Source organism: Cyprinus carpio, chromosome B6 (assembly GCF_018340385.1).
Source record: "Cyprinus carpio isolate SPL01 chromosome B6, ASM1834038v1, whole genome shotgun sequence".
NCBI classification, from domain to species: domain Eukaryota; kingdom Metazoa; phylum Chordata; class Actinopteri; order Cypriniformes; family Cyprinidae; genus Cyprinus; species Cyprinus carpio.
In genome coordinates, this window is record NC_056602.1 from 1,500,025 (window position 1) to 1,526,798 (window position 26,774).

Sequence of the window (26,774 nt, forward strand, 5' to 3'; positions counted from 1 at the left end):
ATGTTTCCTCAGTCAAGTCAATGCTACTAACTACCATCACACATTTATAAACTCACCCTGCAGCTCTAATGATCTGTGGGCGGCTGCTAAAACTCGATCCTCCCACATAAAAATGAAGCGAAAGACGCAGTTCTAACGCCACGCTCACGTCACATCAGAATTACTGCACGAGACCTGAACACCGACACAGAAATGATGCACTTCTAGAGCAACGATGAGTTTAAAGATGTTTAATTTGTGTCTTTAGCTCATTTTCAGACATTTAAACTGTCCTGCATTGAATAAAATATAAATTGAGAACCAGAGGTGAATTAACCTTGTGCATTTTGACGTCGTCACTCTATACTGTAGGCAACAAATTACCAGTTTGGGTTTTTACACAAGTCAGAGCTTTCATATTTTGCCAGTTTCCTGTAAAAAGTCCATCAGAATACACCTATTGTAAAACAGTATCTGAAATGAGTAGTATGCTAAAATTTGTAAAACATCTACATTTATGCATTTAGCAGATGCTTTTATCCAAAGCAACTTACAGTGCATTCAGGCTAACATTTTTTACCTAACACGTGTTCCCTTGGAATCAAACCCACAAACTCTTGCTCTACATGAATATATACCGGATTTGCAATCATGGACAGGGTTGTAAAAGAGTAGTACCTAGATGACCTTCTGCTAGTGGACACTTTACTATTCCATGAGGACACGGCAGAGTAATTTTGAACGACACTAAAGCCACGCCAAGCTGGTTTCATCTGGCCCCCGACTGAGCCTGGATCCTCCCAGGGTTTTTTCTCCATTCTGTCACGGATGGAGTTTCGGTTCCTTGCCGCTGTTGCCTCTGGCTTGGTTAGTTTGGGACACTTGACTGATACACAGACACTATTGGAAGAGAGCTGAAGTGGATGATGACATTTTTGCCATTGTGCTCTTGCATTATTGACAAACTATTTTCCTGTTGACACTGTAAAGCTGCTTAGGTCACATACTGTAAGAACATGAAGTACGTCCACATCCACACATTGATACAAGAACAAGAAAAGTACATATTCCTCATCAAATGTAGTACTTGGACACCATCTAATTTCAGATTCACTTGTCTTGTTCAGTTTTTTTGTCTCGTTTCCCAGTACTAGCATCGAAACATCCTTGGGGAAAACATTACAACCTAAATTTAGTTAGGTTTATGTTTTAAACAAGACAATTTGCCAACAATATTCTCTGAAAAAAAAAGCATATCCTTAACAGTGTTTCAAGATGCTTTTAAAAGAAAATTACTTTCTCAACCACAGTACTCATAATGGCAGTAATTTCGACATGACATGAACGCAGCATCGTACGGCACCTTTCTGCATTTAAACGTGTCACGTGCTACACACTCAGTGTCATCTGATCTCTACACACTCCAGCCGGTGAGGTTCTTAGTCTGTTTTCGCCTATGAATGAATGAACAGAATGAATGAACTGAGAACATTCTACGCTACTCCATGACTACTGCATCTCCTCTGGGGCGTCCAGCGTAATGCCCTGAAGAAGAAAAGACACTGTGTTGCTGTGGCTGTTAGTTTTAGCTGGTCAGTAGCACAACAGGAAACAGATTTGTGTCATTCGAGATAAACATGGAGATGAGTTCACGGAAGAGACCACACAGTGTCCCATACCTTGACCGAACCACGCATTTCATCTGTTCTTACGGCAGCCAGAACCCAAAGTCTGGCTGCACGTCTTGGTGCCAACAGGGGACGCATCCCTCTCAGTTTCCTCACCTGTTGCTTCAGTACAAGGATCGAATCCGTACAGGCACCTCCCATCTTTATTCCGGACTGCTAGGCTCCCCTGTACTAAACTCCCAGTGCTGTTGCACTTCTTGGCCAGCGGCGGTGCTAGCGAATCCGACGGGTGCAGAGATGTCAAAGAGAAGCTACTCAGATTATCCGATAACTGTTCCAGATTACCAGCCTGACCGGGTCCTCCAGCCCCAACCCCGGATCCAGTGTCCTCATCGGAGGGGTCTTGTCGGATCCAGTCAGGATTTGTGCAGTCACTGTATCCTCGCCGATTCCTGTGGCGCCCCCTGGTGGCCTGGAGGTTGAACACAGTCTGTGGAGTGTGGTATCTCTGGCTGAGTTCTGGAGGAGGGACGTGGGTTCTGCTGATCAGGGGTAGTGTAGGGTCTCCTGACGGGGAGACGCCCTCCTCCAGCATGGTCTGCAGGCTGCTCAATGAGCTGCCCGTGGCCAGCGAAGAGTTACTGTGGGACATCTGCGGCAAGAAGTGAAAAGAGAGTCAGGAAAGAGAAACAAACCTAGATCTGGACATGAGAGGCCTTAGTGACCCAGATCTGCGACTGCAAATTTTCTGTCTGCAAAAACTGATTGGTGGGGTTTGCCCAACCTATGGGAGTCAAGGGTGCACCAGTCCACCTGGAAATCAGGTTTACACAAGTGTGCCGCACAAATACTGAATAGTGAAGCCAAAACATTTTGTTTGCCCCAAGTGGCTGGACCCAGTATAGGTCATAAATGTAATCTAAAGGCACGTGAGACAAACTAAATGATCAAATTATACTTCAGATAATCTTTTTCCAAAGATGGTTTCCATCATTTTAGATAGTTCTTAGCATGGTAATGATCTTTTTAAATTTTTTTTAATTAGTTTGATTTTAGTTAGTTATTTGATGCTATAAAAACAGGCTGTGGTTTCATGATTGTGAGCTTGTGATTGGGTCTGCAGGAGTTTGGACGGGACTTTGATACCGCGGCTCCACCTCATGATCACTACTGCGCAGACTCTGGCTCAAAATGACAATTTCCACAACAGCCATACTGAGATGTTATCACTTCACTTTTCTATAGTGGAAGGAAGTGGAGCCAGTTAGTAGCAAGTAAACTAGATATCAAGCCTACTGGATAAAGGTGGGCTCCCATCAAATCTCAAAACAGGCAATGTTGTAGAATCAGTGGGCGGAGCCACACATGCAGTGTTGTAGAATCAGTGGGCGGGGCTAAACAGGCAGTGTTGTAGAATCAGTGGGCGGGGCCAAACAGGCAGTGCTGTAGAATCAGTGGGCAGAGCCACACATGCAGTGTTGTAGAATCAGTGGGCAGGGCTAAACAGGCAGTGTTGTAGAATCAGTGGGCGGGGCTAAACAGGCAGTGCTGTAGAATCAGTGGGCAGAGCCACACATGCAGTGTTGTAGAATCAGTGGGCGGGGCAAAACAGGCAGTGCTGTAGAATCAGTGGGCAGAGCCACACAGGCAGTGTTGTAGAATCAGTGGGCAGAGCCACACAGGCAGTGTTGTAGAATCAGTGGGCAGAGCCACACAGGCAGTGTTGTAGAATCAGTGGGCAGAGCCACACATGCAGTGTTGTAGAATCAGTGGGTGGAGCTAAAAAGGCAGTGCTGTAGAATCAGTGGGCGGAGCTAAACAGGCAGTGCTGTAGAATCAGTGGGCGGAGCTAAACAGGCAGTGCTGTAGAATTAGTGGGCGGAGCTAAACAGGCAGTGCTGTAGAATCGGTGGGCAGGCTAAATTTACAACAAAACATTTATATACACCAAAAAAAAAGTTTATACACACTATTACATCATAAAGTTTCACATTCCGCAACCTGTCATTTTGGCAGATTGGTTTCAATATAAGCTGTTTTTAGACTAACAAGAAAGTTTTGAGTTCTGAAACTTACAGGATGTTTTAATAATTCAGTGATCTCTTACATTTCAGTCTATGACCCTTTTAAGTAGATGACTGTTGGCAAGAATAAACTGCAAAATGGACCTTACTTAATGTCCGAAGTCAAAGTCTATCTGAGACCCCTTCATCCTTATGTTGGTATCCAAACACTTGACTATAAGTCCTGATTGAGTCTGAACAGCCGTCTCTTACCTGAGGGCCCATGACCCTGCTGTTGGCCCCTGGGGACCTGAGAGAAGCCCATGAGGCTGGAGATGCGTGTCTGGAGCCCGGCTGGGCCGCTCCGGTGGCTGGGCTGCCCTGGGGAATCGCAGCGGTGGTGGGATGGAAGAACTCAGCCGGGAGATGAAAGAGAGGTGAAGACGTCTGACCGTCTCCTCCACTGCCATCTGCCACACACACAAACATCAGCCCATTTCAGAAGAACACAACAGGTGTTTTTACACTCCAGCTTCTTGTCTGAGTTAGGCTACGTCTTCATTAATCCGAATACATTTGAAAATGATGTTTTCATTTTGAAACGCTCTCTGTCCACACTAGCATTTTCCAGAAGTTTCTCATCCACACTGAAACGTCAAAAAAAATTAATTCACTAAAAAAGCTCACTGAGACGATATAGTTGGAACAGACATGATACTTCTTCTGGCAGGATTATTTTATCTCAGCATTCACTGACACGTTCAGGTCGCACTCACTCACAATTGTATGTCTGATCTTAAACCCAACTGCCCTCACGTTTTGCCGTAAACAGCAATCGTGAATTAATTTTCTGTCATCTTTGCAGGACTGTGATATGAAGAGTGTACACAGTAACACATTTGTAGCAATAGTTTGAAAGTGAATAGCACATAACAGGCACAATACCAGTATAAACACACACACATATACATAAACACACACACACACACACATATACATAAACACACACACATATACATACATATATGTGCATCACATGACTAAACATGCATCATCATTTTCAAAAGCCACACTACAACAAAAAAAACTACAATTAAAAAATTTTCCAAAAACAAAATATTTTTTCAAAAATCTTAGTTTTCCCTGACAAAAACACCATCTTCAGTGTAGACACAAAGCCAAAACAGAGAGAAAAAGATCAGCGTGGACAAGGCCTTAGTTTAACATTCATTTAGATGTGTAAAACTACATCTTAACCTGTCATAAGTAGCACAGGTATATTTGTAGCAATAGCCAAAAATACATGGTAGGGGTCAAAATTATTTTTCTTTTATGCCAAAAAATCATTAGTATATTAAGTAAAGATCATGTTCCATGAAGCTATTTTGTAAATTTCCTACCATAAATATATCAAACTTAATTTTTGATTAGTAATATGCATTGCTAAGAACTTAATTTGAACAACTTTAAAAGCAATTTCTCATTATTTATTTTTGCACCGTCCTTTTTCGAGATTTTCAAATTTTGATTTTTTTTTTTTTGCCAAATTTTGTCCTATCCTAACAAACCATACATCAATGGAAAGCTTATTTATTCAGCGTTCAGATATATCTCAGTTTCAAAAAATTGACACTTATGACTGGTTTTGTGATCTGGGGTCCATATGTTCAAACTGTTAGTTGTGGGTACCACACAACTTTATATACTGCATATCATATCATATCATATATATATATATTTGTCAAGACAAACTTTGATGTTGGCTTGAGAAATCCTAACCAGAAATTTTGAAGAAGCTTTAATAGCTCAAACTTTAAATGTTTTAAGGCCATCCAGTCTCTCAGACAAGCAGACAGACAAATAGATTTCTAGGTGTAAGTGTAAGAACACATCTAATGTAAACGGTCCTTCAGAGAGCAGGACACACACATGGCGCCTGACCTCGGTGGTGACCCGTCTCACGCCGCACATCCCGTCTGTCTCGCCCTGCGCTGGATGCATCGCTCTGAGGAAGAAAGCTTCTGCACACGAGCTCGTCTGTGCTCAGGTCAGCGCTGCCGTGCTCCTGTACAGACACACAGCGCTTCATGTGTGTCTCATCACTCATATCACACTGTACCTGCAGCATATTACCACTGAATCAGATTTGAGAGCTGCAGTGGAGGTGAGGATTTTATCACAGAAATATATCACAGAAATCTGTTAGGATGATACTATTAGTCTATCCACATGTATTTCATATGGACAAAAAGCAGCATGAACATAACTGCTAAATATCTGACAGGAGTTGCTTCCAAATTTAAGAACAAGAAGCAAAAACCAAGGGTATACCCTGCCGTTCAAAACACACACATATATATATTTTAAAGAAATTTCTTATGCTCATCAAAGCTGTATTTGTAGTTCTATTTTAATATACTTTAAAATATATTTTATTCTTGTGATGTGCAGCTGTATTTTCAGCATCATTACTCCAGTCTTCAGTGTCACATGATCTTCAGAAATCATTCTAATATGATGATTTATTATCAGTTTGGAAAACGGTTGTGCTGCTCAATATTTTTTTTTTTTTTTTTTTGGACCAGTGATACTTTTTTTCAGGATTCTTTGATAAAAAAAAAAAAGTTTATAAAGAACAGATTTTATTCACAATTAAAAATATTGTGTTACAATATACACTGCTATTCAAAAGTTTAGGGTCAGTAAAAAAATAAAAAAAATAATTAATAATAATACTTCTATTCAGCAAGGATGTGTTAATTGGATAAAAAGTAATAGTAAAGACTTGTATTGTTAGAAAAGATTATTATTCAAATATATACAGCCTCGATGAGCATAAGAGACTTCATTCAAAATTGTACTGATATCATAGTTTTGAATGGAAGTGTACATTCACCAAAAAAAAAGAAAAAAGTTAAATGCATTAACATTAATTTAATTTATAACAAATAGTGTACACAAAAGTAAATGACATATGACAAGTGTTCTACATTACAGCAAAATGTTATTTAATTTACACACAACAAAACCTGAACAGTTTGTACAATATAAACTGCTTAATCATCTGTTTTCAGTAAGATTTAATCAAGTGTTTGTGTTCCTGCTATTGCACATTTAACTTGATTAATGCCCAGCAGACGTCTGTTTTAAAGCAGTGGGCGACTAATTCACTTCTTGATTTGCTTAATAAAAGCCTCTGAGATTGTGATGACAAACATGTTTATAGTGCATTGTTTTCCAAAGCGTTTAAAAGAGATATAGTGCAGCCCTTAAAAGTAATTTGCATGCAATGTATCATGACAACCTCATGCACTTACTGCTGATCTGTGTACAGTAAGTAAAATAACTTGAACAGCACACAAGAGTGTGAATTTGCAGGTTTGCTACAGAAAAGCTAAAATGTGTTTAAAAGTCTGATTGACCAAATCAATTTTTCTTGGTTTGGCCCCAAAAAGTCAAACATCCAGCTATGCCTACGGTGAGTACAGGATGACAGATGATTGAATAATTTATTTAAAGTGTTCCGTGCAAGTCAAGCATGTTCTCCAGCTTCTCTACACGAGTCTGACAGCAGAAGCATCAGAGACACAGACAGAGCGAGAAGATCCTGCTGAGACGAACCCAAAGGAGCTTTACACACCCACCCGAGAGACCCATGCACTTATCAGTTAATTAAGCATGTCAATAATGATTAATCAGCGTGATGACACACACACACACACACACACACACACACACACACACACACACACACCTTACGGTCCCTGTCCAGCAGCTGGTAGTCGCTGTGCTCGTCCAGGCTGATGTCATCAGGCAGCGCCGGTGAGGGGGATTTATCAGACAGCTGCTCCGACATCAGAGACGTGTGCTCGACCTCCGCCAGCCGGATCTACAAAACACACACCATCACCACAGCAAGCTGTCAAACACTGGTGCATGCAGAGATCTGAGCACTCACTCACATGACCAGCTGCGCAAATATGCACACACACACACACACACACACACACACACACACACACACACACACACACACACACACACACTTGTACTTGTTTATGCTACAGTATATTGTGGGGACCAAATTTCCCCACAAGAATAGTAAAACTGTAAAACCTGAAATTTTTGACATTGATGGGGCAGGACTACAGTCCCCACGAGGGGAAAAACATAATAGAAAATAGTACATGATGTTTATCTGAAAGTGTAAGAACACAAACAGGTTTTCTGTGAGGGGTAGGTTTAGGGTTAGGGGATAGAAAATATTGTTTGGTCAATATAAGAGTAATAGAAGTCTATTGAAAGCCCCCACAATTCACAGAAACACAGAAGAGAACTGTAAACATGCGGTTCAGGAATTGTTGCTTCAGGGAGTCGTTCTAAGATTTTAGGAAGTGTTAGGCCTCCTCACCTCTTCTGATTGGCTCCTGCCGTCTCGTCTGATTGGTGGAGAGCAGTAATGGTGGAACACCGATCCTGATAGATTATCAATCATCTGCATTTCTCCATCCAGCGAGTCCTTCATCAGCAGAGAGACGCTCTCCAGCCACTGGTTCTCCTGTCACACACACACACACACACACACACACACACAACTTCTGAGGGACGGGTATTAGATCACTGGACACACACTGGATAATAAAAAGTATTTTTTCTTATGCAATTTTTTCCTTGCATTACTTGTAGCGATGCCTAGATATCTGTACTGGAAAACAAGACAAAAACACACAGATGAGTGTGTGTGTGTGTGTGTGTGTGTGTGTGTGTGTGTGTGTGTGTGTGTGTGTGTGTGTGTGTGTGTGTGTGTGTGTGTGTAGTGGAGCGCTCGAGCGTGTGCATCTGTCAGAATTCAGTTAGACGGATGAACTCGGTCCAGCGACCCAACAGATGACCCGAGACCATCGACACACTCCATCAGTCAGTGTGTGTCGCATCAGACGAGTGCAAAACAAGCAAAATTACCAGAAAACAAATAAAAACATTTATTTTATGAAATGAACAGACTGTTAAATTGGTTTGGAGGAAAGGCATCACTGGTTTGATTACTAACGAGAGACGTGAGTGACAGCGGTGGTCAGTGATGTCATCAAGAGTCGTTATGTAAATGAAGCAGCAGCTATCAATAAGAGTGAAGGAATCATAAATTCATGTTTATCTGAGTCTTTGTTAAACTAGAGCGACGTCTTATTCTCATCCACGCCGTAATATATTCATGATCACACTGCATATTTATTACCAAACGATTAATCGCATCCAAAATAAGTTTTTGTTTCCGTAATATATGTGTGTGTGCTGTGCATATTTATTATGTATATACTGTATAAATACACACACATACCATTTATATTTTGAAAATATTTACATATATTTACACTGCATTTCAAAAGTCTGGGATCAGTAAGACTTGTAATGTTTTTTAAAGAAGTGTCTTCTGCTCATCTCATATTATATAAATTATATGAATATACACAATCATTCAAAAGTTTAGGATCAGAACGATTTTTGATGTTTTTTAAAGAAGTGTCTTCTGCTCATCAAGGCTGCATTTATTTGATCAAAAATACAGAAAAAAACAGTAATCTTGTAAAATGTTATTACAATATAAAATAATGCTTTCTATTTTAATATCCTTTAAAATATCATTTATTTCTGTGATGCAGAGCTGAATTTTCATCAGTCATAGTGTCACATGATCCTTCAGAAATCATTCTAATATTCTGATTTATTATTATAATTATCAATGTTTAAAACAGTTCTGCTGCCAAATATTTTTTTGGCAACTGCAATACTTTTTTTTAGGATTCTTTGATGAATAAAAAGTAAAAAACAGCATTTATTCAAAATATGAATCTTTTCTAACAATATAAATCTTTGCCATCACTTTTTATTAATTTAACACCCTTGATGAATAAAATTTTTAATTTCTTTCAAAAAAAGAAAGAATAAAAATGTAATGAGCCCAATCTTTTGAACTGTAGTGTATATTGTTAGAAAATATTTATATTTTAAATAAATGCTCTTCTTTTTAACTTTTTATTCATCAAAGAATCCTGAAAAAAGGTATCACAGGCTCCAAAAAAAATATATAAAAAAATATGAAGCAGCACAACAGTTTCAAGCATTGATTATAAATCATCATATTAGAATGATTTCTGAAGATCATGTGACACTGAAGACTGGAGTAATGATGCTGAAAATACAGCTGCACATCACAGAAATAAATTTGATTTTAATGTAATTAAAATAGAAAAAAAAATATTTTACATCATAATACTATTTCACACAATATTAATTTTTTTCCTATATTTTTGATCAAATACATACAGCCTTAATGAGCATAAGAAACTCCTTTAAAAAACATTAAAAATCGTTCTGATCCTAAACTTTTGAATGGTAGTCTATATTCATATAATTTATATTTCTAAGTAAATATATTTAATATATAGACCTAACATATTTTCTTAAATATATACATACATGCATGTATGTGTATTTATATATAAACACAATAAATATACACAGTACACACACATATATTAAGTAAAAAAAAACTTAATTGTAATTGCGATTAATTGTTTGACTGCACTAAGACTGTCTAAAGTCCAGCGATAAGAGCAGAGCGCGAGCAGCAATAAATCACTGTCAGTGTGAAGCAGACATCAGTGTGAGATTCACTGCTCATCACATGTGGACAGATTGTTTTGTGTTTCAGCTGCGACTTCATTTCCTCTGATGACTCACAATGTGTCTCCATTAACACAGACACACACACACACACACACACACACACACACACACACACACACACACACACACACACACACACACACACACACTCGTGTGCACGATCACTGCGGGCCATCAGATGTCAGGGAGGAAATTTACAATCACTCAGTGTAATGACTCATGAGAGATTCATGACTGCTGTCCCACTTCAAAAACAAAACCTTTACATTGAGATTATAGAGGAATATTATCATCTCTGTTCACGAACACACCTGCTCTAATGACACCAATCTACACACACTCAAACACGCTCAAAGTACAGTACGTAAATCACACCTGACAAATGAAGCCCTGTCACTGCATCAGATATGAAGCAGAAGTTCATCTGCTGCAGTGAATCAGTCTTAAAGTTTGAGATGAGTTCAGCTTTTAGAGTTCGTTCACACCACAAATGACCATGACACCACTACAACCATAAATAATACATTTCAATGATCAATACATTTCAAAAGAGAATAACAGAGTCAAGGATTTATTTTTGATAAATGATAAAAAAAAAACATTGAAATCCAATCAGAATCCATCTTACTTTAATGAGCTCCAGCATTTAAAGTGGCAGGCGACAAAACTACAGGGAGATTATGAAATAAGCAGAGTTATCATCCGCTGGTGTGTATCCTAATATAGTTATTATGATGTATTGGTTAGTTTATCATTAGACTTACTGTTACCATTATTGTTAAAGTTATCATTATTATTGTTACAGTAATCATTATAAATATAGCTGCTATTAGAGCATAACATAACATAATAGTTAAAAAATATTGTTATTATTGCTATTATAGTTATTAGTTAATTAGTTATATATATATATATATATTAGTTACCACTGTAGTTATAGTTATATTGTTATGGTTATAATTATCAAAGTTAATGTTATAATTATAGTTATTAGTTATAGTTTAACATAAGATGTATAGTTGATATTGTAAAGTTATCGTTATTGTTGTTATTTTAGTTATCGGTTACAGTTACTATTATATTTACAGTTAACATTATAGTTATCATAGCTAATGTTATAATTATAGTTATTGTTATAGTTATTAAGGTAATATTAATGTTATTACAGTTAAAGTTATCATTATTATAGTTATCGTTATGTAATCATAACAGTTATTGGTTACATTATCAGTTATATAGCAGTTACCATTATATTTATTGTTATAGTGGTCATTATAGATTTACATTATTAATATATTTATCATAGTTATTGGTTATAGGAATCATTACAGTTGACATTATAGTAACTATAACAATAACATTATAAACCAATCACAACTCATTATGCAAATATGATGACATCATGACTGTCAGGTGGGAGGTTTTAAAACTTCAATTTGTATAAACTTCAAAAATCAGACTTTTGTCAAATGTTTTGATTGCTTCTTTCCAGTAAATGCCTGTGTCAGTCAGTATCTGGAGTACATTATGACTGGAGCATCGTCAGTGAATGCGAGCCGCACGTGTGTCTCTGGTTCTGTGTCATTTTTGGAAAACGCAGCCCTGTTTGAACGCTCTGTCAGAGGTGAGTGAACGCTCTCTGTGATTGATTGATTCTGTCTTGCAACATTTGCGTGTGTTCAGGATAATAGTTCTCTACACAATTATTCGCTAACATAGGTTATTCATCCAATTCAATGCATAGTGTACACTTTTTTTTTTTGTTAAATAAACAAAATAACTGGTAAATAAAACACTTTGGTATCAATGTTTTTTATTTTTATTTGATACTTTCTAAACTCGCATCAATATCGGTACTTCAGGATTAGGGGTGTTGAAATTAATCAATGCATCACGATGCAGACGTGGACGATTCTGAATCGAAGCAGTATTAATCGATTATAGCATACTGACATCATTCACACCCACATTTTTAAAACTGAGATCCAGGCATATTTTGGAAAATGCAAGCTTATAGTGGCATGTGTGTGCACTAGAGACAATCGCAGCAGGCTTCATTGCACAGAATATGTGCATTGCTTGACTTGTGCTTCCACAAACCGTTATTTCAATGTTTTAATTTAAATATGCTTTCATTTCTGCTGATTGGAATGCAGTATGCATTAGATGCACAAAACTCGGACAGACTTTCTTGCACTCTTTCTTTCATGCACTCTGTGTTTGTTGTCCTGAATGCACTCCAAATACGCTTGTGATACGAAATTAATGCAAACACAGTCAAGTTATGCTCTCAGAACAGGACAAAACACCTGATATGTGGAAATAGATCTGTGCATTAGTGTGAATGCAGCCTATTAAAGCTTCCACCGTCTCTGATCTCAACATTAATCAAACAGCAATAATCCTGAGAGAAAAATAAAAACACATAACTGGGATTGTCTGTAAACTTTCAGATACTTAAAGCACTAAAGTACTTTTTGTTTATCACATGTAATTGTCTTTTTTTTAGTAATATATAAAATTAATATAAAAAATATATAAAAAATATAACTTTATATTTGCTTGTATATTTTGTTGGTTAAATTCTAAATATTTTTTATTTATTATTAATTTGTAATTATTTTAAAAAGTAGCCTGCTTATATTATTTAATAAAATTGCACAAAATAATTTTGATATAACCGTGATATCGAATCGTTCACATGATCGAATCGAATGGTGAAACCAGTGACGAATCACAGCCCTGTCCAGGCTTGACACGCACCTGTGCCGGTGAGTAGAGGCTCCTCTGGTTCTGTGTGAATCCGCTCTGGCTGGTGTTAGTGTTGGTGTGAACCGCAGCCATCGCCGGCCTCTCGCCCGCATCGGTCCCGGTGGCCCGCTCCAGATGCCCCAGACAGCACAGGCCGCCCTGCGCCAGCTCCATCTCGATCTCCGCGTCCATCTCTGCGTCCTCCTGCGCCTCTTTATTGGAGTCGTCCAGGTGCTTCATCAGCACGGCCACCACCACGTTAATCAGGACGAACTGAGCCGTCAGAACGAAGCTGACGAAGTACATGGGCGAGATGATCTGCAGGCTGGAGTTACACGAGTAGCTGTCGCCCGGCGGACACTCGCGCAGCGTGTCCTGTGAGCAAAGAAACACGAATGACTAACGATCGTCCAGTTTTGATCACTTCATCCTCACCAGAGCAGAACGACTACAAGAGAAGCCATGAAATCAGCTCAGTGTCTCTCATGCAGAATTGACGCTGACGCTGATTCACATATTGTCTGTTTTCAGGGCAAAAACACATGAGATTGCGATCTATTTTGCTTTCAGACTAGTGGAAAGAAAACATCCAAAATACACCTTTAAGTGTTTGTTTTACTACACTTTATTCATCTTCATCAATAGATTTCAGTTTTTTTTATCCATACTGGAAGGCTGTGAGGTTTTTATCCACTTTAGCAGCAGTTAAACTTTAAAGTTTTATTCCTATCTATTAAACTATTTTTATTCCCATCCATATTTTGAAAGGTTTTACCCAGTTTGTTAATCCATCATTCACCTGACATATATTTAACATTTTATTCCTAAAAACATGGTGAAAATGTATTTGTTTTCAGTCTGTTGACATTGTTATCTTCTGATTTATGGAGTGATAAAAAGAGAAATCTAAAATTTTAAGTATTACGATCAGTGGCGGCTCGTAGATATTAAAATAGAGGCGGCACACTAAACTGTAGCATTTTTTTTAAATGCCTAACTTCTCAACAAAAGCCTTCTTTTGGTCACGTTTATGTATGAAAATGACATATTTATGCATGCTCCTGTCCTTTATAGCAGCAAATGTGTCTATGCCTCGTAGAACACACCGGTCTTCTTCAATTCATCAATTAAAGTCAGCCACTCTAAATAATTCTGTTCTAAAACAGCACATTCGGCCATCTAATGAAGACGGTTTTATGTCCAGCTTAGGCATGGGCCTTCATTCATTTTTTTATTTTTAGCTGCTGCTCAGAAGGGAGCTTAGAAAATGTGTTGGTGATTAAATATTCAGTATCTCTCCATGGTGACTAGTTGATAAACCAAGGGAGGTTAGCCTCCTTCATAGATTTTTATTCATTATTTCTATATTTAAACCAATGAGAAATAGAGCCGCTCTGCTAAGTCAAATACTCAATGGTGATTTGTTCATTTTTAATGAATGGAGGCCAAAGTCTCCAGCTACGGATTGCGCTTCTCTCCTGTCTTTCTCCATAGACATCCATGTGGAAGAGCAGCAGTAAAACACAGTAATATGTTATGGTTTGCAACGATGAAATTACAAGAAATACACATTCTGAAGACATGAAATTAATGATGATAAATTGTAGGCTACTTCTTCCATTCTTCATACAGTGACTGAGTGCAGCTGGTTTACAGTCTTTCATAGCTGTAGTTTGGGGTGTGTGTTCATATAAAGGCTCAGTGACAGCAGTGTGAGCTCTACCTTCATGATGCCGTTCCAGTTATCTCCTGTAGACACCTGGAAGAGAGTCAGGAACGCCATGCCGAAGTTTTCAAACGTGGCGTGACGACTCATGCCTTCACACGGGTATTCAACATTACACACTGAAACACAGACACACACATGACATGACATGTGATAGAAAGACTTAAAAATAGTCAAGGATCTCATGAATTAATCACACTTTATTTTAATTGATTCATATTTATTCATAATGCTCACCAAAGCTGCATTTATTTGTTTAAAAACTGTGAAATATTATTTTAATTTAATATAGCAGTATTCTGTGTGAGTATCTGTTAAAGTGTAATTTATTTCTGTGATGCGCAGCTATATTTTCAGCATCATTACTCCAGTCTTCAGTGTCACATGATCTTCAGAAATCATTCTAATATGATGATTTGCTGCTCAAGAAACATTTCTGATTATTATCAAAGTTGAACACAGTTGTGCTGCACAATATTTCTGTGGAAACTGTGATACATTTTATTTTTCAGGATTCACAGATGAACAGAAAGTTCAAAAGAACAGCATTTATTTAAAATAGAAAACGTTTGTCACATTATAAATGTCTTTAATGTCACTTTTGATCCATTTAATGCATCCTTGATGAATAAAAGTATCAATTTATTTAAAAACATTAAAATGATGCATATGCAAACAGATCATTAGGTGCTTTAGGAATAAAAAGGAAATGTTTTCTCTCACCCAGTTCTCCAAACAACTCGACTCCGAGCGCAGCGTAGATGAAGAACAGCAGAACAAAGAGCAAACCCAGATTCCCCACCTGAACAAAACACACACACACACACACACACACACACACCAGCAGTGTTTGTGTACAGTATCCGTCGTGCACACCGAGCTCATCTCCAGCACTAAAGCAGCCGTCAACACTGAGAATGAAAGTCATTTAATTCCCAGAATGAGGTTTGTGCTGGTCATGTGCTCACTGCTGCTTTATTGCTTATATTCAAGGTTAATTCACTTCCATTAGACGTGCCGGAAGCCCATCTGAGCCGGCGAGAGCTCGAGAAAACAAACACTTGTGCACATTATTCCTCACATGCACTTTACTCAAACACACACAGTGGTTTATATAAATATAGACATTAAATCGCATGAATTAAGTTACTATCGACACATTTAGAGGACTGAAGTGTGATCACCGGCGCAGTTAATCATGTGAAAGGAGGTTTGTAGATCAACGCCATCTGTGTAATGTGTTTATGAGTCAGTGTTGAACACTCAATGACTCTTGAAACGACGTGATGAGAGCACGTCTAACGCTTGAGTCACACGACAGACGCTTGTCATTGTGTAGATGCTGAAATCAGACCTGTCTGCTGAGACACAGTCATCTTTGATATGCATATCTCTAAGGCTGTAAGTGATAGACATGATCAAAACTCTGCTGTTAAACCTGTTTCACACTCAATCTACTGCATGTCTTCTGTCGTCTGATTGATAGTTTAGAGTTTTTATCCAGTAAAAGCTCTTTTAGTGTAATTGTGATTCACGAGTCTTTCTGCTGTCAGATCTTGACTGATTTTTATCAAATAATCGTCAGAATAACTGCAGTCATATTTCCAGACTGAAGCAGCTCAGCTTTACTTGATTCTCCATCAATCATGTTTTAGAGTCTCAAATCTGATCATCAGGATCTTTTGAGGAGCGTTTGTTTCCAGAAGCTTTACTTTCACTGTTCCTCAGCGGAGGAATGATCTTCACAAGCCTCCAGAACATCTCACATCTTCTGAGGAGCCTTTATTTCTTCATCTCTCAATCACTGCATTATATTCTTACTCTATCGGACTATATGAGCCATAAAAGTGTATGTGTGTGTGTGTGTGTGTGTTTGTGTGTGTGTGTGTGTGTGTGTGTGTGTGTGTGTGTGTGTGTGTGTGTGTGTGTGTGTGTGTGTGTGTGTGTGTACCTGCGGTAACGCCTGCACCACTGTATCGAGCAGCGCTCTCATTCCTGTGGCCATCTTCAATAACTTCAGAACTGTGAAATTGAGACAAAAACACACTGAATGTCACGGGAGAGACAGATACATCTCAGAGAAGTTCAGTCTGAGTCTCTCTAAATGAAGATCACACAGAAACATCCATGAAAAGCAGGACTGAGATGACAGAGACGCTGATGGAGGTTTTGAGCTGCAGGACAGTCACACACTTCTGTTGCTCTGTGTTTTGCTTTCAAAATGATTTCACGTTTCATCTCAGTAGTGACTAAAATGCTCAAGCGCTCCAAAACAGACTCCAGTGCTGGAATACATCACAGTGCATAACCTCATTTCATTTCATTTATGCCCTTCCTATAGACCTTATTTCATTTAATCCACTTCTACAATGAACAAAAAAAAAATGGTGTAGAAGACATTTCTAGTAAATTTAGTAACACTTTACTTAAAGCCTTTATACACAAAAATATGTCAATGCATTATTCATACACTGTAATGCACTGAATGATTTCATGAGTAATTGTAAACACAATTCTAATACATTATACAATGCATCTATTTATCGTTAATTATATGCATTGAATACAATGCATTAAAACACAACGAACTGTCAGTGTCAGGTGTAACAAGGAAACTGCAATTATAATGCATTTTAGCTTCGGATACAATTTTTGATGAAAGATGCAATGCATTACAACACATTCATTAAAAGAAAAAAAAACTTTACTATTACATTATACACAAAAGCTTCAAGTGTTGCAAGAAATTTCACAAATAATTACAAAGAAATGTCAAGCATCACATTGAATTAAATTGGATTTTTTCAGCATGAATGAAATAGCCTTCTTGTAAAATACAATCCAACAATTTTTATTTTATTTAATAGGAAATAATCTTTTTATACAATTTAAATTTTATTATATTTTATTTTTAGAATTACTGATAGTTATTTTTTTTCAAAATATTTTAATTAGTAGTCCTGTTCTGTCCACCATTATAAATTATTAAAAGTGCATGAAAAGTACATGGATCCACCTGATCACTCCTCCTCAGTCCATTATTGTCGTTATAGGTACAAATTGCATTTAATACATAGAAGCTCCTGAGGTTTTCCATCTTATGAATTTTTAATTGCATAAGTGATTTTAAAACGTATTTTTCACGTTTTTATCTCTGTATAATGAGCATGCTCACCGCGGGCGATGCGCAGGACCCTCATGATGCGGATGATGGTTGGATTGATGGGGAGCGAAGCGCTTATTTCAATCTCCTCCAGAGTGATTCCCATCACAGACAGCAGAACGATGGCCAGGTCCAGCTGATTCCATCTGAGGAGAAGAAACATCATCACGGCACTGAACAGACGAGCTGGAGGTCCTCTGGAGCGCTGCTGTGTGTTACTTCAGACGCTGCTCACCTGTCTTTAAAGAAGCGTCTGAAGCCGAACGCAATGAGCTTCAGCATGGCCTCCACCACAAACGTGGAGCTGAAGAAGTAGTTGCAGTATTTCAGCGCCGTCTCCAATGACTGAGAGAAACCAGAGAGTAGACTCGGTCATGAACAGATGGAGTTCTGCTCACTCTGATTACAGATGATGCTCAACACAGCCATTCATTCATGAAACACCAGCAGGATTAATGTTGTTACTTAAATAAAACATAAAAAAAATAAAATGAAAAAAATATTTCAGCTAGTTGCCAAGGCAACATTTCCCATTTTAATTGAATTTAAATGAATGCACTAAAATAACTAAAACTGAAATTATATTTAAACATAAAAAAAAAACTATTAAAAATGATAACAACAATGAAATTACTACAATTTCTAAATTGAAATAAAATATTAAAATAAAAATTTACTCAAAATATTAATAAAAATTATAATAAATACCTGAGAATATGTAATTCTTTGGGGCGATTATGCTAATTGTGAATGTGTGTGCACATATTTAAGAATGAATAATGAATTCATTAACATACACTTATCTAAGCTCATTTTCTTAATTTGATACAAAAATAACTACAACCATAAAAAAAAAAAAAAAGTTATAATTAATTTAAAATTAAAATTTCATACAATTAAAATTTAATAAAATAAATTATATGGACATATTTAAAAATAAATAAATAAATAACTCAATAAAATGACAAAAACACAATAAAATTATTAAATCTTTAACTAAAATGAAACTTACAGTATATATATATATATGTGTGTGTGCGTGTGTATATTCTTTTTTTTTACTTTTAAAAATCATAAAAACACACAATGAATTTACCATAATTTCTTATTTGAAATGAAAACATAAAATATAAAAATAAAAACTGATTATATGGATTATATGTTTAAAAATAAATAAATCTGCAAGCAGCTGATTGGCTGCGGGTCACGTGACGGAGCTGCTCACCTGTGGTTGGTTGTAGTGCTCCAGGCTCATGGTGACCACATTGATGCAGATGATGAGGGTGATGAAGAGGTCCAGATAATGACTGGTGCAGAACGAGTGAATCATCAGCCGAACGCGACCGTACGAGGAGTAATACGGCAGCCGCTGGGCCTCTGAACACAAACAGAACATTTATTAATATTAACATCATCATCATCACCACTGATGCTTTGACAGGAACACACGCTGATATTTCACTGACAGAGTGATGGATGGATGTAAATGGAGGAAATGGAGGGAGGAAGAGGAAACAATGGGGTCAGCGGTGATGAATGTCGCCCAGGATCTCAGGAGAAGAAGAACGAGGAGGAACACGAGAGATAAACGAGGGAGAGCAGCAGACGACACGGGAAGATGATGAATAATAACAGACGAGAGCAAAAGAGATGAAGACAAATGAAGAAGAAGAGCAGCGGGACGATGGAGAAGAGATGTCTTACTGCGCCTCCTCTTCTCCATGCGCTTCAGCCGCTTCTCCTCCCGCCGCCGCGCCTCCTCCACCTCCTGATGCTGACGGCACTTGTGGAAGTTCTCCACCACCACACCAACAAACATGTTCAAGACGAAGACGAAACTGACGATCAACAGGAAGGAGATGAAGTACAGCAGCATCCAGGGGTTGTCGATCTAAAAACAGCTGAAAAAAAACAAAAACTAAAACACAAAACACTCAACAACACACAACACATACCAAATACTAAATATAGAGAAGAAGAGTTTGTTTGTAAGAAGTTGTTAGTTTTATTCATCAAGGACACACTGAACTGATCAAAAGTGACACAAAAGACATTTATAATGTGACAAAGATTTCTGTTTCAAATAAAAGCTGTTCTTTTGAACTTTCTGTTCATCTGTGAATCCTGAAAAATAAAATGTATCACGGTTTCCACAAAAATATTGAGCAGCACAACTGTGTTCAACATTGATAATAATCAGAAATGTTTCTTGAGCAGCAAATCATCATATTAGAATGAATTCTGAAGATCATGTGACACTGAAGACTGGAGTAATGATGCTGAAAATAACAGCTGCACATCACAGAAATACATTACAGTTTATTCACAGAGAAAACAGCTATATTAAATTTTAATTTATTTATTATATTTATTTATGCATTTAGCAGACGCTTTTTAATCCAAAGTGACTTACAGTGCATTCAGGCTATCAATTTTTACCTATCATGTGTCCCGGGGAAAATCTCTTTGTATGCAATGCCTCTAACCACTTGAGCTACAGGAGCACTAATATTAAATATTAATAATATCAGGATGTGTATATGCACATGTGTATGTTAACTTATTTCACAAACATTAGGATGTGTATATGCACATGTGTATGTTATTTTTTTTTTTTTAAACATATACGCACATGTGTATGTGTCTATATGTGTATATGTGTGTGTCTGTGTATATGTGTGTGTCTGTGTATATATGTGTGTGTGTGTGTGTGTGTGTGTGTCTGTGTATATGTGTGTGTCTGTGTATGTGTGTGTGTGTGTGTGTGTGTGTGTGTGTGTGTTGTCTGTGTGTACGCGCATGTGTGTGTGTGTGTACGCGCATGTGTGTGTGTGTGTACGCGCATGTGTGTGTGTGTACGTGTGTGTGTGTGTGTGTGTGTGTGTAAAGTGCGTGTGTGCGTGTGTGTGTGTGCGTGCGTGCGTGTTTGTGTGCTTGTGTGCGTGCGTGCGTGCGTGCGTGTGTGCGTGCTGTGTGTGTTTGTGTGTGTGTGTGTGTGTGTGTGTCTGTGTGTGTGTGTATGTGTCTGTCTGTGTGCACGTGTGTGTGTGTGTGTGTGTGTGTGGTGAGTCTGTGTGTGTGTGTAATGTGTGTGTGTGTACGTGTGTGTGTGTGTACGCGCGTGTGTGTGTGTGTACGTGTGTAGACAGTGAGTATGAAGTTCGCGCGTGTGTGTGTGTTTGTACGTGTGTGTGTGCGCGTGTTTGTGTGTGTGTGTGTGTGTGCGTGCGTGTGTGTGTGTGGTGTGTGCGGCGTGCGTGTGTGCGTGCGTGCGTGCGTGTGTGTGCTGTGCGTGCGTGCGTGTGTGTGTGTGTGTGTGTGTGTGTGTGTGTTACCTGCTGGTCGATCCCGACAGCGTCCAGCCCGTGGTACATGATATTTACCCATCCATCTTTAGACGCCAACACAAACAGTGACATCAGAGCCTGAAATAGAGAACCACCAAACAAACACACAGCAGATCAGCAGCTGCAGGAAGTCAAGATCACATTCATTTCCTCCACAGGACTGAACTGATAGAGCGGATTTCTAAATCTCTCCTGACAGAGAGCCACGAGGCTCCTGATAGCGAGACGGACAGTCAGCGTGAGTTTAAAAACAATACTTGAACATTCAGCGAAGAACCAAACAACTCATAACCCTGAGGACATGCACTCAAGATTATTACCATGGAAATGAAAACCATGATAAAACCACTCAATATTTGGATCACACACCCTCATGATGCACCATGAATAAGTTCTCTGCAATCTAAAACCACCTATATTTTTTTGTATGAATATGAATGTAGAACAGATTAAAACATAAAGATATTATTTTACACTTGCACTGCAACTTCTGAAATATAAGCCTTGTTTTTCTGAATACTGTTCCATTTAAAATACTTCTTGTGGAGTGAAAGGAACTAAAACATATGTTTACAGTGTGCATAAAGTCTACAAATGTTTCTTTTTGATTTTATTCATTGATTTTTCTAAATATAATAATACCCCAACAATGCATTTTTGACCAGATGGCATTTTAGTCAAAAGTCACTTATTTTCAAGAACATATGGTACTTAGTTACTGTAAGTAACTGTGAGTTATATATTCTACTGTTGTTGTGATTTTAACTGTGTCATTTACAATGCATCATGGGATAGCAGTTCACACAAGACACTGTCTGTATATTTGTAACATTTTTATACCATTTTTTTTTTCTTCTTCAAATGGAAGTGTGTAATGTTCAGATCTGGCTGGTTTGGTTCATGGCTTAAAACTCTTCACTGGAGAATATTTTATAATGTTTATGGAGGAAAAGAACGGGAAAACAAAGACTTCACTGTTGGGCTCATCAGCGGAAGCAGTCTGACCCTCACCTGTCCCAGGTTGTCAAAGTTGTACTTGTGATGAACCCAGCGGTAATTGGCAGAGAGACAGTCGGATTTATTGGTGATGTTCTTCACATCCAAACCCACACAGTAATAGAACTTCCCTTTGAAGAGCTGTTGAGACACACACACACACACACACACACACACACACCGTGAGATCAGCGTCTGACGGAGCAGCACTAGAGATCGCTGTCGACTGAACGTGACATGAACCTGAACTCCCAGGATGCCAAAGATGATGAAGAAAGCGCAGCAGATGAGGACGATGTTTCCGATGGGTTTCAGCGACGTGATCAGAGTCTCCACCACCAGCTTCAGACCCGGAGCTCGACTGATCACCCTGAGAAACCGTGAAGAACCGCGTCACAAACACACAGAACCACACCGGACCTACTGTACAGACAGGCAACCTCAGAGACTCAAAACAGCCCTAGATAAATTCAATACAATTCACATAAAGAGAAAAGAAAAAGAAAAAAAACGTGATGAAAAAAAAATCTGTAAACCATGAGTAAAACGTGAAATTTAAAGCTGCATTACAGTTGGTGCTTTTAAATGATTAAATCCAATTAATCGCATCCAAAATAAAAGTTTTTGTTTGCATAATGTGTGTGTTGTGTATATTTATTATGTATATATAAATACACACACATGCATGCATATATTTTGAAAATATTTAAATATATGTCTATTTATATTCATATTATTTATATTATAAATAAATATATTTAATAAACATTTTTCTGAAATATATTCATCCATGTGTGAGTTTTCATATATACATAATAATTATACACAGCACACACACATAAATTATGTAAACAAAAACTTTTATTTTGGATGCGACTAATCGTGATTAAATCATCTGACAGCACTAATTCCAGTATATTATAGTTATTGTTATGGTTAAATACATACATTTTATTTATAAAAAATTAAAATAAAAATAAAATTCTGTGCTTTCCTGAAGCTCAAGCATTAGAGGACAGCTTTAGTAACTGCAAGATTATGGGATCGAAATCCAAAAAAATTCACAAATTCAACAAACAAAAGTGTCTGCCTAATGCATGCATGTAAATACACTTAATTTTAATTACTAATATATATATAGTTGTGTAGCTGCTATGAAATTATTATATATATGAAAACAATAAATTTCTTTAAAACAACAAAAAACAAAGAAAACTATAAGACAACAATAAAAGAGCTATAACTGTAAAAAACCATGAAATTTTTTAGGTCAACATGATAGAACTGTAACTGTAATAGAACTTCATACGTGTCCCTGCAGCACAAAAGCAGTCATCAGTAGCACAGGTATATTTGTAGCAATAGACAACAATACATTGTATGGGTCAACATTATTTTTTTCTTTTATGCCAAAAATTATTAGGATATTAATGAAAGATCATTATCCATGAAGATATTTAGTAAATTTCCTACCATAAATATATCAAAAACTTATTTTTCAATAGTAATATGCATTAAGAACTTCACTTGAACAACTTTAAAGACGATTTTCTCAATATTTAGATTTTTTTGCACCCTCAGATTCCAGATTTTCAAATAGTTGTATCTCAGACAAATATTGTCCTCCTAACAAACCACACATCAATGGAGAGATTATTTATTCAACTTTCAGATGATGTATAAATCTCAATAATAAAAAAAATGACACTTATGTCTGGTTTTGTGCTCCAGGGTCACATTTATACATCCCACAACAGCTCAGCCGCCTTTATACAGTATCTATGGCACTTGATATAATACAGATTGTTTCAAAGCAGCAGAGTGTCGAAACATTGCAGGCATGTTCATGTTCCTAAATGAGAAATAGTCAGACAATTTCAAGAAAAAAAAAAAACATCCAAGGTTAACCAGTATTTCCTACGACTCAAATTGAGGTCAAACTGAGCATAATATAAGGGTTAAACATCATAATTCTGGCTAATAATTAATGAACCTGTAGTCTGTTCTCCTCTGAAGGACTAGCCCTGGTCAGGCTGGTTTGTGTCTAGTTGACCCAACTAATCAACTAATTAGTTGTTCACCTGAGCGGGCGTAAAGTTCTCAGCAGTCTGAGCACGCGCAGGACGCCCAGGATCTTCGCTCCGCCCGTCATCGACACCACAATATCAACCAGAGACACGAAGACGAGAAACCCGTCCAGAATGTTCCAGCTGCTGCGCAGATACGCCCGATCGCCCAGATACAGACCCTTAGAAACCACCTGAGACAGAGAGCAAACAAAAACGTCAAAATATTAACCCTTCAATATAAAAAAAAGTTACTTAAAAACAAATTTGTGTGTACACTTTTTGCTGATTATCATATTTGATATATCAGGCTTGTATGGCTCATATAGTCTGATATAGTGAGAGCAAGGAGGAAAAAAACAGCACAGTTTTATTCAGAGATTCAAACGGAGCAAAAACATGAAGAAATAAAGGCTCCTCAGAAGATGTGAGATGTTCTGGAGGCTTGTGAAGATCATTCCTCCGCTGAGGAACAGTGAAAGTAAAGCTTCTGGAAACAAAGGCTCCTCAAAAGATCCTGATGATCAGATTTGAGACTCTAAAAACATGATTGATTGAGAATCAAGTAAAGCTGAGCTGCTTCAGTCCAGTAAGAGTTCAGTCTGGAAATATGACTGCAGTTATTCTGACGATTATTTGATAAAAATCAGTCAAGATCTGAAAGCAGAAAGATTTGTGAATCACAATTACACTAAAAGAGCTTTTACTGGATAAAAACTCTAAACTATCAATCAGATGACAGAAGACATGCAGGAGACCTGAGTTTGCTGCATCTGTGCAAGCTGAATAGATCCCTCATACTGAATTTGTGCTGAAATATCCAAGTTTGATGGACACATGACCTAAAGATATGTCTTCTTTCTCAAGTCTTCTATTCTACCTCTGTATGATTACACAGTAAGTTTGGTGTTATTCTCTGCTGCTGTCTGCAGTGTATCAAGAGCAGACCTGCGACCCGATACAGTGGAAGAACACTCTGTTCCGACAGCATCATCAGAGTTTTTACCGCAGTAAGGTCTGACAGGTACAGAGAGACAGAGAGAGAGAGAGAAAGAGCTGCTGTGCTGCGTTTGAAGCAGATTTCACCACAGAGACAGACACCTACAGGACACCGACAGCCTCCCTGACGCTTCAGAGCTGGACTAGAACAAACTCCACTAACCGCACAACAATCAGAGCGTGCGTTACACTACAGACTATTTACTAGAGTGTTCTCCCAGCATGCACAGCGACGGTCTCCAGTGCTCTCATTGGCTCATTTGCTAACAAGGCTGATTTTAAAGTGATCTAAATGAGCTGAATAATCAGTGTGAGCAGCAGACAGCACCACTGAGACACTGTAATGAACACGATTACTGCTGAACCGCCTCATCAGTGTGTGTGTGTGCGCGCGCATGTGTGTGTGTGTGTGTGTGTGTGTGAATGAATAAATGAATGAATTGTCACAGTCAAACAATCAAATTATTTGTTTTCTACAGAAACAACAGAATCAGTTCAGTGTCACTGACCCCCAAGACTTATTTATTTTGATTGCTGCACCAGGAACTAATCCTGTTTTCATGGCAAGATCAATATATTTTAAAATAAATAATGATAGCATTTTATCAGACACTTCCCCGGGACACGTCTTGGAAATTAATGGGGCTTGGGGCAAATTTTCTATTCTATGTACTTATTTTCTTTTTTTTTAATTTATTATTTAAAAAATGACCCTCTAATACTAGCATTCTCTATTTTTTCCTATTGTTTTGATTTTTTTTTAATGACCCTCTATACTTGTTTTCTTTTTATTTATTATATTTTAAAAAAAATCCAATCAGAGGCGTTCAGATGAGTCATCGCTGAAACACCAGATTTTTGCTCTCGCTGACTGAATTCTCTCATCACCAAAGTGCAGACGTGCGTGTGATGTAACTACAGCATCATTCATCATACAGCGCAGACATCTTCAGCGATTATAACGGGAGTTTTCTGAGAGTGCTTTATCTCACGCTAGACTGCAGTCAGTGATATGATAATGTAAATGTTCTTACATCGCTTTCTATATATAATTTATTCACTGTTTGAAAAACCGTTAAATTGAAAGCATTATAATTACTAATGTACAATTGTTTTTTTTTTTCATTTGTGATCATGTAAAATACAAATTCATTTGAATCAAAATTAGTGCTGTTAAATGATTAATTGCGATTAATCACATCCAAATTAAGTTTTTATTTACATAATGTGTGTGTACTGTGTATATTTATTATGTACATATAAATACAAACACATACAGTAAATATTTTTTAAAATATTTACATGCATTTACATGTATATATTTGATATCTAAATATATTTAGCATATAATCATAACATTTTATAAATATATATATTTGTATTTATATATAAATAATAAATATACACAGTATACACACATACATATATT

General features: G+C 37.5%; 1 pseudogene; it reads right to left on the reverse strand.

The window, feature by feature from the left end:
- Positions 1-646: 646 nt before the first annotated feature.
- The window catches only part of LOC109076965, a 75,216-nt pseudogene continuing 49,088 nt past the window's right edge, over positions 647-26,774 (reverse strand).